Source organism: Podarcis pityusensis (genome assembly GCF_964106645.2).
Source record: "Podarcis pityusensis genome assembly, chromosome: 4".
Taxonomy (NCBI): Eukaryota; Metazoa; Chordata; class Lepidosauria; order Squamata; family Lacertidae; genus Podarcis; species Podarcis pityusensis.
Genome location: NC_138027.1, coordinates 81,786,622 through 81,803,854, shown reverse-complemented (window position 1 = coordinate 81,803,854; position 17,233 = coordinate 81,786,622). Strand labels below are relative to the sequence as shown.

Here is a 17,233-nt window from a genome sequence, read left to right as displayed (position 1 = left end):
CTGACTGATTATCTCAACTGTTTGACTGACTCCTCTTAACAAATTCTCTCACTCTCTCACATCAGACTAGCCCAACCCACAGTCTTATCCTCTCTGTCTCTTCTAACTCCAGACTGTCTTCTCAACAACTCTAACTCCTAACCCCTCCCCTTGGGTTCCCATTGGTTAGTCATTTTACGATTAGTTAACCCTTTCCTTATGAACCCAGTATGATGTCACATACCTAGGAGGGCAATCGCCATGGACAGTTTAAAACAATAGTCTTCTACAGCCATTTGAGACTTGGGACCCATCTTTCATCCTAGCCTGCCACATGTCACATGGAAGATGGAGTAAGCTTTGCCATGGAAGGAGGCTGAGCGTGAGAGAGGAGGAGCCGCCATGTTTGGCTGCGCCCCCTGGCTCCTCCTGAAATGTGACACGGCATCGTACATCGCATTCGTGATGTCACACGTGTGGCGTCAGCCCTCTCAATCTTCAGCACAAGTTGGCACCTTTGTCATGAAGTATATGCTTCTGACAGGGACGCGGGTGGAGCTGTGGGTTAAACCCCAGAGCCTAGGACTTGCTGATCAGAAGGTCAGCGGTTCGAATCCCCGCGATGGGGTGAGCTCCCGTTGCTCGGTCCCTGCTCCTGCCAACCTAGCAGTTCGAAAGCACATCAAAGTGCAAGTAGATAAATAAGTACCGCTCCAGCGGGAAGGTAAATGGTGTTTCCATGTGCTGCTCTGGTTCACCAGAAGTGGCTTAGTCATGCTGGCCACATGACCCGGAAGCTGTATGCCAGCTCCCTTGGCCAATAAAGCGAGATGAGCGCCAGAGTCGGTCACGACTGGACCTAATGGTCAGGGTTCCCTTTACCTTTACCTTTACCTTTACCTTTTTATATGCTTCTGACAAAGGTCAGAAGGGACAGCATGCAAGAACTGATGGGATGCCTTAAAAGATACCACAGATTTCGCCACTGCATAGCCCTGGTCATTATACTATTGAAGGGTATGCAAGAAAACTTTCATTAGACAGAAGACCAGAAGCACCAGTTGCTTCAGGCAATGACTTCAGATAACTGAGAAAAAGGCTAAAGCTTTTTGTGCAAGTGGGGGGGGAGAATGTATATAATCACATTGTTTCTGGTGCGTTAACTTATTGGTTAGTTAGTACACTTGAAACTATTTAAGTGAAGCACTGAGCTGCCCAGCCCATGAGAGGTGGGTGCCAGGGTGTCTCGCTCAAAGCCACGTGGGTGGTCTGAAAAGTTACAGCCGCAGAGAGGAACTCGCAAAGCAAGCAGGAACAAAGCATCAAGGTGAACGCATGAGAAGAGAAAGGAAAGCAGGAGCCACCCAAACAAGCAAGGGAGAGAGGTTGACGACTGTCTGTATATGAGCACTGAAGTGTAAAGATGTCCGAGATAGGGAAACTCAAAATATTTTGATTAGACAGCTTGAAACTTGGAAGCAGATGATCACGCTCCATATAATACAAGCAAAGAAAGAACCTGAGAAAGAACCTAAATAAAAAGAAAAATGTGATCTAAGCGACGGAGAGACAGGGAGGGAAATCCCTAACCCCAGGAAGAAAAATTCCAAAGTTGCTAGTATTGGTAATAAGGACTCTCTGATGTGTAGCTAAAATGATCATTACTCAGGCATATAGAAACCCCTCCAGGAAGAAAGAACACTCGTATGATGTTTCTTCGGAATGGTAGGATCAGTCTCAATAGTCAGAGTGGTCTGATTAGCTCTGCCGGACTAAAACTGAGGCCCCATCCGAACTATATCTGTAAAGCAAGATCATACCACTTTAAATAGTTGTGGTTTCACCCAAAGAATCCTCATTTGTTAAGGGAGGTGATAGTTATTAGGAGAAACAACAGCAACCACAGTCCCTTTGTGACTTTTCTAGGATTACTTGCAAGTGAAGCTTCTTGGGCAAATTTACCTGGCAGAGAAAAATTATTTACAGCCCATCATATCTCATCAACGTGGAATTTTAAACAGAGTTTCTTTGTATTTTTCTCGCCATGAAAGATGTACTGCAGTGAGGGGGAAATACTTTATAAAGACATCATGATTCACTGATTTTAGTAAAATCAATGGAATATTAAACAACTTGCTGGCATCCAGTCAGGATTTCACACTTCACCATTTCCCCTCTGTGCTGTGTTCGACTGACCTTGTAGGAGCACAAATAGCTAACATCTTTTCATGTGTAAAGTCCCATATTGTTGTTTTAAAAAAGGTTAGCATCTGTGGGAAAAATGTGTTCAATACATTTTGTATTCCCTGACCCCCCCCCCCTCACTGTCTGAGTCAGATATGAAACTGAACTGGTAAATTATCTAAAACACAATTTTAATCTTCTTTTGCTTTTCTATTACATATAATTTCCTCCAATATGTTATGCATTTTTTTTTCCAGTACAATGTAATCAGTTCTGTTGAAAGCATCCTGGATTATGTCAATTAAAACTAATGATTTCCCATTGAATTCTATCTAAGTCACAATTGGAAATCTAATGCAGTTGTTCTCAAAGTAGTCACAGTATATGAATAGCATCCATATATGGACCATGGCAGGAAGACATCTCATACACATCAGTAGACCCAACTAGTGTCTCAGTGGCTGTATCAAAATCTCCTGCTGACAACTGAAGTCCCTTAAAAAACACTTTTTAATGAAGCAGAAGCATGTGACCATAACCATGGTTTTATTGTGCACATCATATGTTCGTTTTCATCATTAGAAATGTTGCACCCAGTTGTAAATTATTTATCTATATTTGCATCTGGCAAAAGTCTATAGTAACAGTGGCTTCTGTTATCAAAAGGAAGTTATAATGTCAACAGGAGAGGCAGATTTGGTGGTAGTGGTTTGAATGGCCTTCTGGAATAGGGGCAGTGCTGGATTTACGTATAAGCTAAACAAGCTATAACTTAGGGCCCCACTTTCTTGGGGGCCTCAAAAAAATTTCACTATTAATATACTTCTTCTTAATTGTATTTCAGTTCAACAATTACTTTGAGCAAATACATATTTTGTTATGTGCAAATGGGTTTAGATACCTATTAGGTCTATAAAATACCATATAGCATATATTCAACACAAAAAACAGCGACAATTTGTTGTTGACAAAGGACATTGTTGTGGACATATAAAGAGCCCCATTACCTTCGGTAGCTTAGGGCCTCATCAAACCTAAATTCAGCCCTGAATAGGGGTAGGAGAGAAATGTGTTGCAGCCACATTTTAATGTGAACCTACACAATTCATATTCTCTGAAGCAATATGTGAACTGAAAAAACACAGCTATCATTTGAAATTCACATTTCTTTGAATTTGGCCATGTGGTTCTCCAACAGCCCCCCCCCCAAAAAAATTCTTTTGCATACACAGAACCTTAGCGGAAAGTGCACACACACACAAAATGCATATATTCTCGTGAAAATAACATGAACTGATTGCACAATTGTGTGTATATCGCATACAAAAAATGCATCTATTAGGAAAAACAGACACAGAAATTCAGACCAAGTTTTGTGCTCCACTCTGCCCTGCCCAGAAAAACTGCAAACTGATGCAAAAATGGAGTAAACTGAATTTGTGGTTGGAAAAATGTGAAACAGAAAAACTGAAATAATTAATTCATGCCCAGTTTAGTATTACAAAACAAAGAGCAAGGCATTGCATGAAAAGAAATGGCAGAAAAAGAGATTATTAGTTGGTTAGTCATTGCAGTTAAAATAGGAGGTAACATTATAATGGAACAAAGACTAATGCAGAACTTGGTACTAGAGACTTTGCAGCTTAGCTCTAATGGAAAAATGACTGGGAAAATTTGTATGGAGAATACTAATTTTTCCAGATTGTTTCATTGTCCATTGGTTTATCTCTTACGTTAATAGCAATCTTGTAGCATTACGTGACCCACCATAAACGATTTTGAAGTGATCTCATCACTTGCAATACTTGCATTACACCTCTCTTTATCTGGTTTTCATTAAATATATATGGTGCCATATCCTTTCTGTATTTCTTCATTGACGCTTAGACTTATCCCAGTTGCTCTCTGTATAATGGTTCTGCTTTTTCAATTTCCTTTTTCGGAGGGCTAGGGTGGGGGGCACTTGTTCACATTGTGAAGAGTGCTCTACTTAGAACCAAAACTCATGGACTGCCTCAGAACTTGAATACTTCGCACCAAAGTCTATTCCACTCCAACAGGACAGACGCCGCCCCACAAAGAAAGACAAGAGAACACTTTTTGTAGTGGTTGCTAGGGGTTGTCTGCCATTTGTCATGTTTGTATGCATGTTTCACCCTCGCCTCCTGGGCTGCATCAGTATAGAATTTGGTGACCATTTGTGATTCAGAAGGCCATCTCCAGACCAGGCATAATAATACTGTTAAACTCATTCCTTTAAAAAACCAAAAGAAAATGTGCAAGCCATTCTCTTCTGTGTTATGAATAGAAATGATATTTTTGCACCATCCAATATTACGTGGCGTTTGTTTTTTGTTTTTTTGCTTCATGGGAAAACTCCAGCTTGTCATTTGTATGATAACAACATGAGAAGGATTTATAACCATGTCGCCTCATGGATTAAATTTAGATATGGCTAGAATTCAGGAGCCGCTCTGTATAGCTGTTTGTTTATTAAAGCCTTTGTGCCCTGCTTTTCTTTAGGTACACATATTGGTTTATAGATGTATGCTTCTTCCCCGTGCTACAATTTTTATCACAGGCATGACTTGCTTGAGCTTTCCTATGAATGCAAATTGTAAAGTGGAAGTGCCTGAGGCACTAGACCTTCAAAGAAGCATCATACCACTTTAAACAGTCACGACTTCCAATGAAGTCTCCTGGGAACTGTAGTTTGTTTAGAGCTCTGATAATTGTTAGGATACCTTTGTCCTCCTCACAGAGCTACAATTCCTAGAGTTCCCTGGGAAGAGAGACTGGCTATTAAACCATTCTGGGAACTGTAGCCCTGTGAGACGAATAGGGGCCTCCTAACGCTTCTCAACAAATTCCTAAGAAACTACAGTTCCCAGAATTCTCTTAAGGGAGCCTAATCTGCTTAAATCACTTTACACAAACTCCCTCTGCACCCTAGAACATACCCCAAACTTCCCTGTGCCAATATATTGCAGGGGAAGACCAGTAGCACTGGGAAAACTGCCACACAGGGCGTGTCGGCCGCCATTACTGAGCTTCTCATTGTTGAATCCCTGTCAGGTTTCAGAGAAAGCCCAGGGCTCACACAGTCTGAGAGCCAATATATTCCACTAAACCAAGTCCCCGACAGCATACTTGCAAAGAAATTGCTAATAAATAAATAGCTAATTAGAACAGCAATGCATTTTTACATTCTGTTGACTAATAAATCCTAAATGATTAATTGAAAATACTTGTGAAACAAGGTGATGCCACAGAAGTTCCTAATTACTAAGCTTGCAGTGCTCAGCTGCATGGTGAAGGGATTCTCATCTGCTATACAAATATATCCTTAGCCAGTCTGCCTCCCTGCTGCCTGTCTCTCCCTTGCAAGTCTCCCAACCTTCTTCCCTATGAGATGCTTCCCCTTCCAGCTCACCTGGCTGCAGCAGAGAGATGGCATTGGAAGCATCTGTAGGAAGGATCTCAGGCACCTGGAATCCTGGGAAATGCAGCTTTATCGTATTGCCGTACCATTTGGACTCCCCTGGGATTTATACTTACCAACAATACCACTCATAAGGTAAAGGGACCCCTGACCATTAGGTCCAGTTGTGGCTGACTCTGGGGTTGCGGCGTTCATCTCGCTTTATTGGCCGAGGGAGCCGGCGTACAGCTTCTGGGTCATGTGGCCAGCATGACTAACCCGCTTCTGGTGAACCAGAGCAGCGCATGGAAACGCCGTTTACCTTCCTGCTGAAGCGGTACCTATTTATCTACTTGCACTTTGACGTGCTTTCGAACTGCTAGGTTTGCAGGAGCAGGGACCGAGCAATGGGAGCTCACCCCGTTGCGGGGATTCGAACTGCCGACCTAGGCAGGTCCTAGGCTCTGTGGTTTAACCCACTCATGATAGAGGGCTATTTAAAAGTCAGCCACTACTAAAACAACCACAATGTTGGGAGAGAAAAGTCCGTCCATCCGTCCATACCCCCCAGAAAACAGCTGAGAGAACTGGAAGGAACATACCAACAAAAGCAGAAAACTGCTTGTCCGACTCATCACGTTATCCACAGCAATCAACATTACAGTAAAAGTAGGCTTAATATTTAAGAACTTCTGCCCAAGTAGCTTCCAATAAATTGCCTTTGGGTGCCTGCGGTCTGCTGAACTCTAACTACTACACATGTGCAGAATCTCATTTTGGAGCCAGAACCTCTGGAGGAAATGCCAGTCAATCAGGAATCAAACATTAGAAGCTGAGCAAATTCATATTCTGAACCAGGTAATTAGGAACTTTGGCAACAATCACTCCTGTCAACTAATTAGATCAAAACTGCTACAGCAGCAGCCTAGTGGTGGTTTGTTTTGCCGAGATGGCTATTAAACTTTAATATGGTGAACCAATTGTTTTCTATGGGAATAGCAGAAATACTTGAAATGCAGATATTTGTGCTACCTGTTTTCATGAAGCACAGACCTTTTGTCCCAGTGGCTGTCAATCCAGCATTCTTCATAGACACAGATCCGATGAATAATGCACCTATATAGGCATCCAGGATACAGAAGAAAGCAGATGCTCAGTGAGGCTTTTCATTTCTCTGACATGCGTGACAAAACATTTGAACTCCTATGGCTTTCCTCTAGGGTTCAGTGTCTACAACTGCAGCAAATATGCTGGAACAGTACACCCTGCAACAGTTGGGTGACATGATCTTTGGCCCTTTGTAGGGTGGATTGCTTTAGAAAATCATTCTTGGGGTGGACATTCCTCTTGGCTAGGAGGAGTTTATTTCCCAGGATAACTGCAGCCATCCTGGAGAAAAATCTCTTCCTGGGTTTGAGAGAGAGAGAGAGAAAAATTGATTCAGGTTCAAACTATTATTGTTTATTTATTTATTTCTTGGTACGCACAAGGTCCTGGGTTCAATCCATGGCATAAAGAATTTTTAAGCACTAAGTAGTAGTTGATGCAAATACTCTGACCTGGTATAATGCAAGTTCCTGTGTTGCTTTTCCCACCTGGTCTCTCACTCTGACAGCTTACAGTAACCCAGGCTACATTCAGACAGGACTTCTGTTTTCTTGACACTTTCTTACCTGGTAATTCCCACATTTGATGTGATATTTCACACAACGTAAGAGCCATTTCTAGAAAACTAGTGGAATCTAGCAGAAGGTTAGCACTCATTTCCAAAGAAAAAATCCTAGCCCTTACCAGCTTACTGCTGCCCTCTCTTGCTGTGATTCCCACCTCCTCGGATTCAGAAAGGGCCTCTTTTAAAAGAAATGACTTGCCCCAAACAAACACATTTTCAAACAAACGGAAAGTTGTATTTCCTTTTCTGTCCACTTCCGATTTTAGGGTTATTTACAGCTTCCAAACTTCCATTTCAGCCACATGTGGGATCGCCAAGCCTTGCCTTGTAAAACTTCCTCTTGGTACCCATGCTAATGTTCCATGGTGCCCTGGGCCCTGGCAACCCACACTACGTCACTGGATTCTGACTAACCACAAGTGAGGCCAGCTGGAGTTCTGAAGACAAGCTACATCTTCTGGGTGCTTACAGCAAGTAAATGAGTTAAACCAGTTCCTTGCAGTGACACAGGAAGGTATTCTGTCTGTGGGAATAGGTGTTCTTCTGTTCAACTAGGTAATCAAAACTTGCTTTGTTATCCTGTCCTGAGAAGCTAATTACACAGCAACTGCCTTACTCGTGCAGCCTTACATGTCCCATGCATCTTAATTCTATGATGCTCCTTTTGATTTAAAGCACCCGATCTTCCTTTCCTTTCTTAAAACTGTAGTCTAGGAGCCAAAAAAAGTAATCACTTAGCTTACAGTTCATTTAATATCAGGAAAATGACAGATAATAAAAATTAATTAAATAGCAGCAGCAGGAGCAACTCTTTAAAAAACAGGTCATATACAAAAATTACATTTAAAGCAGTCATGCCTGCAGGCTTACACAATATGATTAGACAATGGGAGGGCTGTTGTTCCTTAATCTCCAAGTTGGAATGGAGCACTAATATGGGGACGGGAGGAGTTTAGCGAGTTAGCTGATTGAATTTCTAAATGGCTTTCCACAGCACACAGCCCCAAAGCAATTTGCAAGAATAAAATACATTAATTTATTTGTTAATTTACAGAAGTGTTTCTATACCACTGTGTCATCATGGTGGTGTGCACGGCTAAAACATAAAATATAATTTATTTATTTATTTTTTAAAAACAGATAATCATCAAGGTGAATGGCTAATCAAAATTAAGCAACTGCGAAGGACGATCAGCACAAATAAAAGGTCTTCAAGGGATTCCTGGAAGTGAAGAAGAAGAAGAGAAGAGCTTGGATTTGATATCCAGCTTTATCACTACCCGAAGGAGTCTCAAAGCTGCTAACAATCTCCTTTCCCTTCCTCCCCTACAACAAACACTCTGTGAGGTGAGTGGGGCTGAGAGACTTCAAAGAAGTGTGATTAGCCCAAGGTCACCCAGCAGCTGCATATGGAGGAGCGGAGACGCGAACCCAGTTCACCAGATTACGAGTCTACCGCTCCTAACCACTACACCATACTGGCTCTCACCATACTGAAAAGTGAAGGATGCCTGGTGAATCCTTGCTAGACAAGCATTCCACAGCATGGGACTGGAAACACTAAATGCCTGTCTTCTAGATGAGAGCAGTTGGGCCTTTGTAACACAGATGGAAGCTAACAGCTCTCCTCTGGATGATCTCCGTGATCAAGCTAGGATATAAGGCCTCAGGTGGACCTTAAGGTATCCTGGCTCCTAGTTATTCAGTGCTTTGTTTATCAACACAATAACCTTGAACCTAGCCCGGTAGCATAGGGGCAGATGTTATAGCAGAGATGATACACTAGAAAATATATATTTTTTAAAAGTATTAAAATACATAATCAGAATAAAAATATCCATTCATTGGTGCTGCTTAGGGGAGAATTCCCTGGCAGCGGGATGAAGGCTTGGCAGGCCTTCCTAGGGAGAGAATTCCATAGACAGGGAGATGCTACAGAAAAGATTCCCTTTCTGCCAATCCCAGAACTTCCTTGGAGGTGACACACAGAGAAGGATCTCAGATTATAATCTCAGAATCCAGGCAGGTTCATATGGGGAAAGGTGGTTCTTTAGGTACAGGGGTCCCAAGGATTTTGAATTAGACCTGGAATTGGTTCAGTCAGGCTAGTACCAATGTTACATTTTTGTGCCTTCTTCTTCCAGTTAATTCTCGAGCTGCCACATTTTACACTTACTGTGGTTTCCGAGCTGTCTTCAAAGGCAGCTCCACATGCAATACATTGCAGTAGTCTAGCGTGGAAGTGACCGGATCATGCCCAACCAAAGCTAATCCACCCCCGTCCAGATAAGGTTGCAGCTGGGCAACCAGCCAAAGTTTAGGAGGAAGGAAGCAACAGACGATTTGCAATATCTCATTCTGTCCCAATATGGTAACAGACTATTCAATAATCTTCATATTTCTTCCTAGCACCGTGAGTGAAGTGATGCTTCAAGTACATTATGTATTGTAATTTCCTTTTTAAAAAATGATGGCCTGGTGTATTCCTGTCCTAAAAATTCATTATCTATTCTCACTAAAATGTTATCACTTCATTAACTCTCTCTGTGTGTGTGTCCGTGTGCATGCCTTGAAACACACAAAATCTTTGACTTCGGAAATGTGGATACTCAAAAACAGCAGTAATTAAACTGAAACACCCTTCAGTCTAGTTCCATGATTGCTATTGAATATTTGGCATGTTCCGTCCACATAAATAATTCAGGAGATTTATTAATTTTAGAGACTGCATATATATTTTCCGAAGCAGCATGGCCGTGCATTCAAGTGCACATTATATTTAGATCACAAAACAATTGCGCTCATATGTTTCCAACAGTGCAACAAAAGGTTGAAGAAGAGGGAGGGCACCATAGAGACATGCACCATTAAGATGACATGTTGGATAGAGAAAAACTCAGAACGATAGTTTTGAATTTTAGGGCTAGGAAAGCCAGTGTGGTGTAGTGGTTAAGAGCGGTAGTCTCGTAATCTGGGGAACCGGGTTCGCGTCTCCGCTCCTCCACATGCAGCTGCTGGGTGACCTTGGGCTAGTCACACTTCTCTGAAGTCTCTCAGCCCCACTCACCTCACAGAGTGTTTGTTGTGGGGGAGGAAGGGAAAGGAGAATGTTAGCCGCTTTGAGACTCCTTCGGGTAGTGATAAAGTGGGATATCAAATCCAAACTCTTCTTCTTCTCTTCTTATCAAGCATCTCTGGTTTTTTGTCCCCCCCCCCAAAAAAAAAAAGTTCAATGAAAATTAATTTGAAAAAGTTGAAATATTCAAGTCAGATTAAAGTCTCATGAAACTTTGTGATTGTGATGGAGAGCAGAATAGTACAAGTCCCACTGCCTTTAGCACTGAGCAAACATGCATAACTTTTTATCATTTAAAGGGCAAAATCTGATCCTATATCTTGGATCATTTATCATCTAAAGGGCAAAATCCGATCCTATATTTTCCCACACCTTTGTAAAATGATGTCTTTTATACATTTCCATTATTTAGAATAGCACGAACGAGAAGACTGAAGCTGCAGTCTTGTACACGCTGACCTAGGAGAAAGTGCGTACAGAATTTCACAAAAGAAACTTTTCAATGAATTACCTTGAGTAAAAAAAGTGTCAGAAATATCTTTAAAATGCATTGTTTCTTCATTGAAGTTTTGTTGAAAGACAAAGGGCTGGATTCAACAAAAGAGTCCCAGGAATGGAAGTCAACACAAAGACTTCCACTAGCACTATGAGGCTTCCTCCCCACAATCCCCATACCCCCCAAAAAATGGCTTGGGGATCAGAGGACACCCCGAAACAATGAACAGTGAGAGGAGAGGGTAGAGCCAGGGCTATCTTTACCCAGGGGTGCAAGGGGTGTGGGGCACCCAGGCACAGAATTCTGGGGGACGCCAGGCACCCGCCACTGAAGCCACCTAAGCTCTTAACTATTTACCTGTTATGAAATAACAAATAATTCTGATCAAGCTAGAAAAACAAAATACAGGTATTACCGAGATGTATACCTACTGATTCACTAAAGGACTTTCGAATTTGTGCGCTCATTTACCAAAGACACGCCGTGCCTGCGACAGCGCTTGTCGTTCATAACAGCGGAGCTAGTCAGAGGAGTCAACGACAGCGTTTGTCATTCTCAACTGAGCCTTGCACGCAAAATTAACTCTTACAAAATATTATTTTACGTATTGTATTGAGCTGCTATGCGGCAGCGGAGTCAGCTGCACCTTTGACACGACTGATGTTGCGCCTGCCTGCCTGCCTGCCAGCTGCATGCAAGCCACACGACATCAGTCGTGTCAAAGGTGCCGCTGACCCCGAGTGAAACATTGCAAATTGTGTTATAATTTCATCACTTACAATTCAAATTCGTTTAGAGAAATCGTTAAAAAAGTGACATAAGCATGATATAAGTTAATTTGGGGGCTAAACTAAATTTGGGGGTGCTGGGCGGATCTTTGCACCCCGGTGGCACATATGCTAAAGACGGCCCTGGGTAGAGCATTCCAGCTGGCAAGTTGAAATGCTTCTTCAATCAAATCCAGATTACTAAATAGGCAGCGTAGGCATTGGCCTATGGGCCACACGCCTTTTAGGGGGCTGTGACAATGAAATAAATACTGTTTGTTTTATGTAATAAAATTGGTTTATTAAAATTTTTGGTTGGTGTGGCGATCACACAGGGCCCCTGGACGTTTGACGGTCTATTGACCCTGTGCCACCACTGTAATTGCGTTCTTCGCTGCCACCAACCCGTTTCTCACGGGTACACACGGAGTCCAGTCAGTTGGTAACATTAACAAATAATCAAGTTTATTTTATAGGCATGAACAAGCTTATGATTTCAGGTAATTTTTCTTGGCAGTTTCTTAATCTTAGTTCCTTAACTGTCTTATTCGTTCCTAACAACTTCAAACTAATTATCCCAACTAACTATCTATCTGACTCCACCTAACAATTCCTCTCACAACACAACTCAACCAACCCACAGACTATTCCTCCCTCTTCCTTCTTCAACTCCCAACTCTCAACTGACTTTCACACAACTCCCCGTCTAACCCTAACTCCTCCTATCAGTTTCCACTGGCCAATCACATCACACTCATTTTAACCCTTCCCTTATGACCCACCTAGGAGGCAAATGCCACAGTTGGTAAAATCAAAAACGTATTAGGAGATAATTTCTGAGGGCCTCCCTGTCAAGTTTGACTGCCCAGGGGCCTCCACAGGATTTAATACAGCACTGTCTTCAATTCCTCCCAATATGTCTCAAGTGTTAAATGTACACCACTAATCTGTACTCATATTACACCAAGAATGAGAAGGGATTCAATGTTGATTCACTGGTGGAACAGCCGCCATATCTAATGTGTGCTCAGCCTGGAAAGGGGAAAGATACAAATGGAGGGAAAATTGCAGATACTTCCACTAGCACCCCTTGAAGCCCCACCTGTTGTACACATCCATCAAGGACTGTGTTGGAGCAGCACTCACCTGCGTGCACATGGAAGGAGCCAAGGAACTCATAATGACAGTGAAGGTCCCCTCAACATGACCTTCCACACAACATGGAAGCCAAAACTCAAACACTGGTACAACTGGCAACAACTCCAACACTGCCACTTCCCAGGCAGTTTAGACAATACTGTGCTCGATGGACCAATACTGGGACAATACTGAGCTGACTCTGTACAGGCCAGCTTGCCCACTCCTGTGCTAGAAGACAATGCATAAAAAGGCCCCCATCCAACAGCTAGAGCTCCACCAGAGTAGATCATGGTTGTGATGAGAATCATGGAGTTGGCAGAATTGTCAACTAAAGCATCCATGGCAGAAGGTCATGAGAGGGAGCAAAAGGCAAGATTCTGGTTTGTACCCAATGTTACTCATACTGAGAGTAAACCCACTGAAGTTAACAGACATAACATAATTAGGTCCCTTCATTTCAATGGGTCTACTCTGCGTAGAACCTCCCTCTGTGTCCCCAACTTGCTGCTGGTTCAAGTGCTTTTGAACACAGCATTAACTTATTCTCGGATCTCGGCCAAGTTTGAGAATAGCAACTAGCTTGAGGTTAAAGTTCTGCAAGCTTTACCTTATTTGCTTCAACATGCCCTGATTTACAGATTCAGATTTATGTGGCTTTATTAAGTCTATTCTTATCCTTATTGTAAAATGTCAGTTAATGCAGAGTTGGTTTCCAAAAGCCTCGAGGTAAATATGTTGATTTAAATATAGCTAAATAAAGGTCAGGCCCAAAACAAACAGCTCTCACAGTTGTTGTTTTTTTCTTGATTACATTTACACACTTCATAAATATAGTGCAATGCAAAAAAAGTGAAAAATAAGGGCTTTCGAGAATGACATAAGGGAAGCAGTAATTTAATATCTTGTTAAGTCATTTTGTATGATACCTGGTAATGCTGCATCACGACGAAGACATGGTGTAAAATATTCCCATATGATTTTAGAAGCCTTAATATGAGAATTCCATATTATATAACATCAACGAACCAGCTGAACCTCATCCACTTACGGCATGGAGCAATGAAAAGAACAAATACCTTCTGAAGAGTGGAAATCAGAACAACATGTGGGAGCTTAAACAGTGGAAATAAGTTGCGGATGTTGTGCAATGATGTAATTATTCCTGCAGCGGAGGTTTCTGCCATTGCCGTATTTCAGAGCAGACAAACCATGCTTTGTTGACACGGCAAGAAAGTTGATGAATGTGCGATATTTGAACATACCATAATGATAGTATATACTTATAATGAAAAATGTGCTCCATCCCATAGTAAATAATAAGCTGATAGCAAGCACAAGGGAGATCCCCTTGGTCCCAATCAGGAAGGTACTAAATATTAGTCAAGAAGTCATGTCATAACATTTTATGGGGCCACATCTGGTGGGCCAAAGGTTTCCCAACCCTGGTTTGGATACAGGACACCCAGGCCTTCTTCTAACATCACATATATAATGTGGATACTATACACATATTTTAAATAGGGATATATCAAGTTTCCACCTCATTTATTACATTTTTAGCTGTCTTCCAAGGAGCTGAAGTCACGCACATAGCTCCCCACCCCCCGCTGCCCTTCCAGGTCATCTTATCCTCACAATAAATCTTACAGAGCTATAATTCCCAGTACCCATAACAAACTACAGTTCATGGGGTTGTTTTGGAGGGCATGCCTTGGAAGTGCTTCAAATGTGGGGGCAGCCAGTGTCTCTGGTCCCAACCTGGCACTCTAACCACTGCTCTCTGTTGTTTCTCAGGTGTTTGGAAGTAGTAAGGAATCTGCTTCTGCACACAGGCTTTTTGGGAAATAACATGGCTTCCTGTGATATACATGACAGAGACACTGTTATTTCAATGTTAAATACAATGTATCATAGGGGTGTGTTTTTTTGTGGACGGAAGCTAAAGCAGACGAAACACATAACACAAAACCAATTTCCAGAAATATAATCCTTCCTTTTAACAGCTTGCCCTCTTCCTTTTTTTAAACCTAGGCAGTTGGTTTATGATACAAACAAACCACTTTCCACCTCTCATTACCATCTTCTAATTTGGGCTGAGATTTTATGTAATTGAAATTGAATCTAAGGCAGGCAGATTTTACATTTTATGAGGGCAAATCAAAGTACAAGTACCTTTTCCTTCCTCTTAATGGCTGGAAAGCTGTTGTGCTCTGAAAAGTACATCCAGAATGAGCAAACAATCCCCAACTAATTATGCTGCTAATACTGAAGGAAGGCTGCTTGCTATTCTATGGACTACCTGTATTGCCATGTATTTGTGGACGTAGCCTTTGTTGTGTGGAAGAAGAAACTGAAAACACAAAGACGAAACTGAAAACACAAAGAGGAAAAACACTGGGAGGAAAAGCTACCATGCTAATCTCCTTGTGTCTCACCTGACCAGCGCTGCCCCACTGACCAGTACTGAAGAGATGAAAAGAAGAAAGCACCCACCTCAGATTAAGGCAGTGTCCACATATGAAAGCAACTGGGTCCCCGAAAGGACTGTGGAGATGACAATTTGCTAAAGGAAAACTTGCTAAAGGCCATGGGAATTATAGAGCCATAGCTGGCATTCCACTGTTATAGCAAGAAATTGGAGCATAGCAGGTTCTCCTCTTGACATTTCGTTCAGCTGACTGACCTGAAACTTGGCAGTGTAGAAGATGAACATTTGAAGATGGCTTCAACAGAATTTGGAACAATTTTTTTTTGACATTTTTGAATTATTTCGGAAGCTGACAGATGGTGTGCATTCTCCTTCCGTAAACTTTGCTGGGGTGGTTTTAGGGGAAAGATTCTCGTTTGAGCTGTGTTCCTTGGGGAAATAGTTTGTTTTGTTAGGTAAAGGAGAACATCTAGCAGGTGCCATTACTCATGAGTTGTGTAACGTGCTTCTAGTTTTCATTTCAAAGCCATTTTTGTGGCCAATGATAATCATTGGGAGTTCATAACAGCATCCTTTGCAGATGTTCAGTATGATGCTGTTGTGAAAGTTGAATTCAGTCGGGTAAGAAGAGTTTGGATTTGATATCCCGCTTTATCACTACCTGAAGGAGTCTCAAAGCAGCTAACATTCTCCTTTCCCATCCTCCCCCACAACAAACACTCTGTGAGGTGAGTGGGGCTGAGAGACTTCAAAGAAGTGTGACTAGCCCAAGGTCACCCAGCAGCTGCATGTGGAGGAGCGGAGACACAAACCCGGTTCCCCAGATTACGAATCTACCGCTCTTAACCACTACACCACACTGGCTCTCTAGGGTAAGGGCTCTCTGGGTAAGGTGGAATGGAATATTCCATGAGAGAGAGTGACAGGCAGAGAGAGTTGGCTGCCGCACAAGAGAATGTGGGTCTGTGAGGAACAGAAAATAACTTGGTGAAGGAGGAGACGAGAGAGACATGGACATTCTGGCAGACCAGGCCTTAGCCTTGAAATGTGTATAATTCACACAGGCCAAAGGGTTAGAAGTTAGGTGTGAAAGGAGACAGGGAGAAATAGTCACAGGAGATGAATAAAAAATGTTTCAGGCATTGAGGGAGGGTAAATATATATGAGGTGCACAGTGGATGGATTTCTGATGGACAATATTTGAAGACATAGCACACCTGGTCACAGGTCACAGTCTTCCCTGTTATGTTGAAATGTGTTGTGTTTCTGTTTAAATACAACCGTTTCCCCCTGAATTTTGTATCTATACACATGCACTAAACATCTTTTATGCAAATCAGTCTCCTATTTTTGGGCAATGCATTTTCTCTCTTTTTTGGTAACGTTTAAGTAGTATGAAATAACCTAGTTCCAACATCATTTTGTAACAAAATACAATTTAATGGGAAAATGCACTTTTTTTTTTGCACCCAGCTGATTTCTAACATTTTCTCATTCCAGAATGTATCTTTCCTCATACAGTTCTCCTTTACTTTTAGAATAACTCAGCACAATGGAAAAGATGGTAATAGGGTGGGGGGCGGGAATATCTGATCTGATAACGTATCCACAGTCAATATCCTTTGCAGACCTTAGGATTTCTACTATTTGTGAATTTTCAGCTGCTCAGACCCTGGCTCCTCTATTTTAAAGTTGGGGCACCGGAAAGCAATAGTCAAGGAAAGGGTATTGTGTTTGATATTTAAGTTGCCATCTGGCAGATGTTTCCACTGAATTGTGCGGTTTCAAAATTGTGTTTCTTAAAGGGTTTAGATTTCCCAAAGCCCACTCCCAAGTTCAAGATGGAGATCCCATTCTCTTTCTGGTCTCTCTTAGTTTCACACATATTCCTAAACCCCTTCCTTCCTGTTTCTACTTCAACAGAGCTTCGCCACCCTCCACTTCCCTGTGCACCACCCAAATCTGCTCTGCGGCAACTTCCAAAGCAGATTTGGGGGTGGGAAGCGAGATGTTCTGTTGTATTCATGGAAGCCATGCCACACACACAATGGTTTAGCTGCATACAACCCA

General features: G+C 42.1%; 1 long non-coding RNA gene across 1 annotated transcript in view; it reads right to left on the bottom strand.

Moving 5' to 3' along the window:
• The window catches only part of LOC308475945, a 41,079-nt gene that overhangs the window by 6,962 nt on the left and 16,884 nt on the right, over positions 1-17,233 (bottom strand). The window contains exon 3 of the long non-coding RNA XR_013985567.1: positions 6,617-6,700. This is a non-coding gene — a long non-coding RNA (uncharacterized lncRNA). The remainder of the gene's footprint in view (positions 1-6,616; positions 6,701-17,233) is intronic.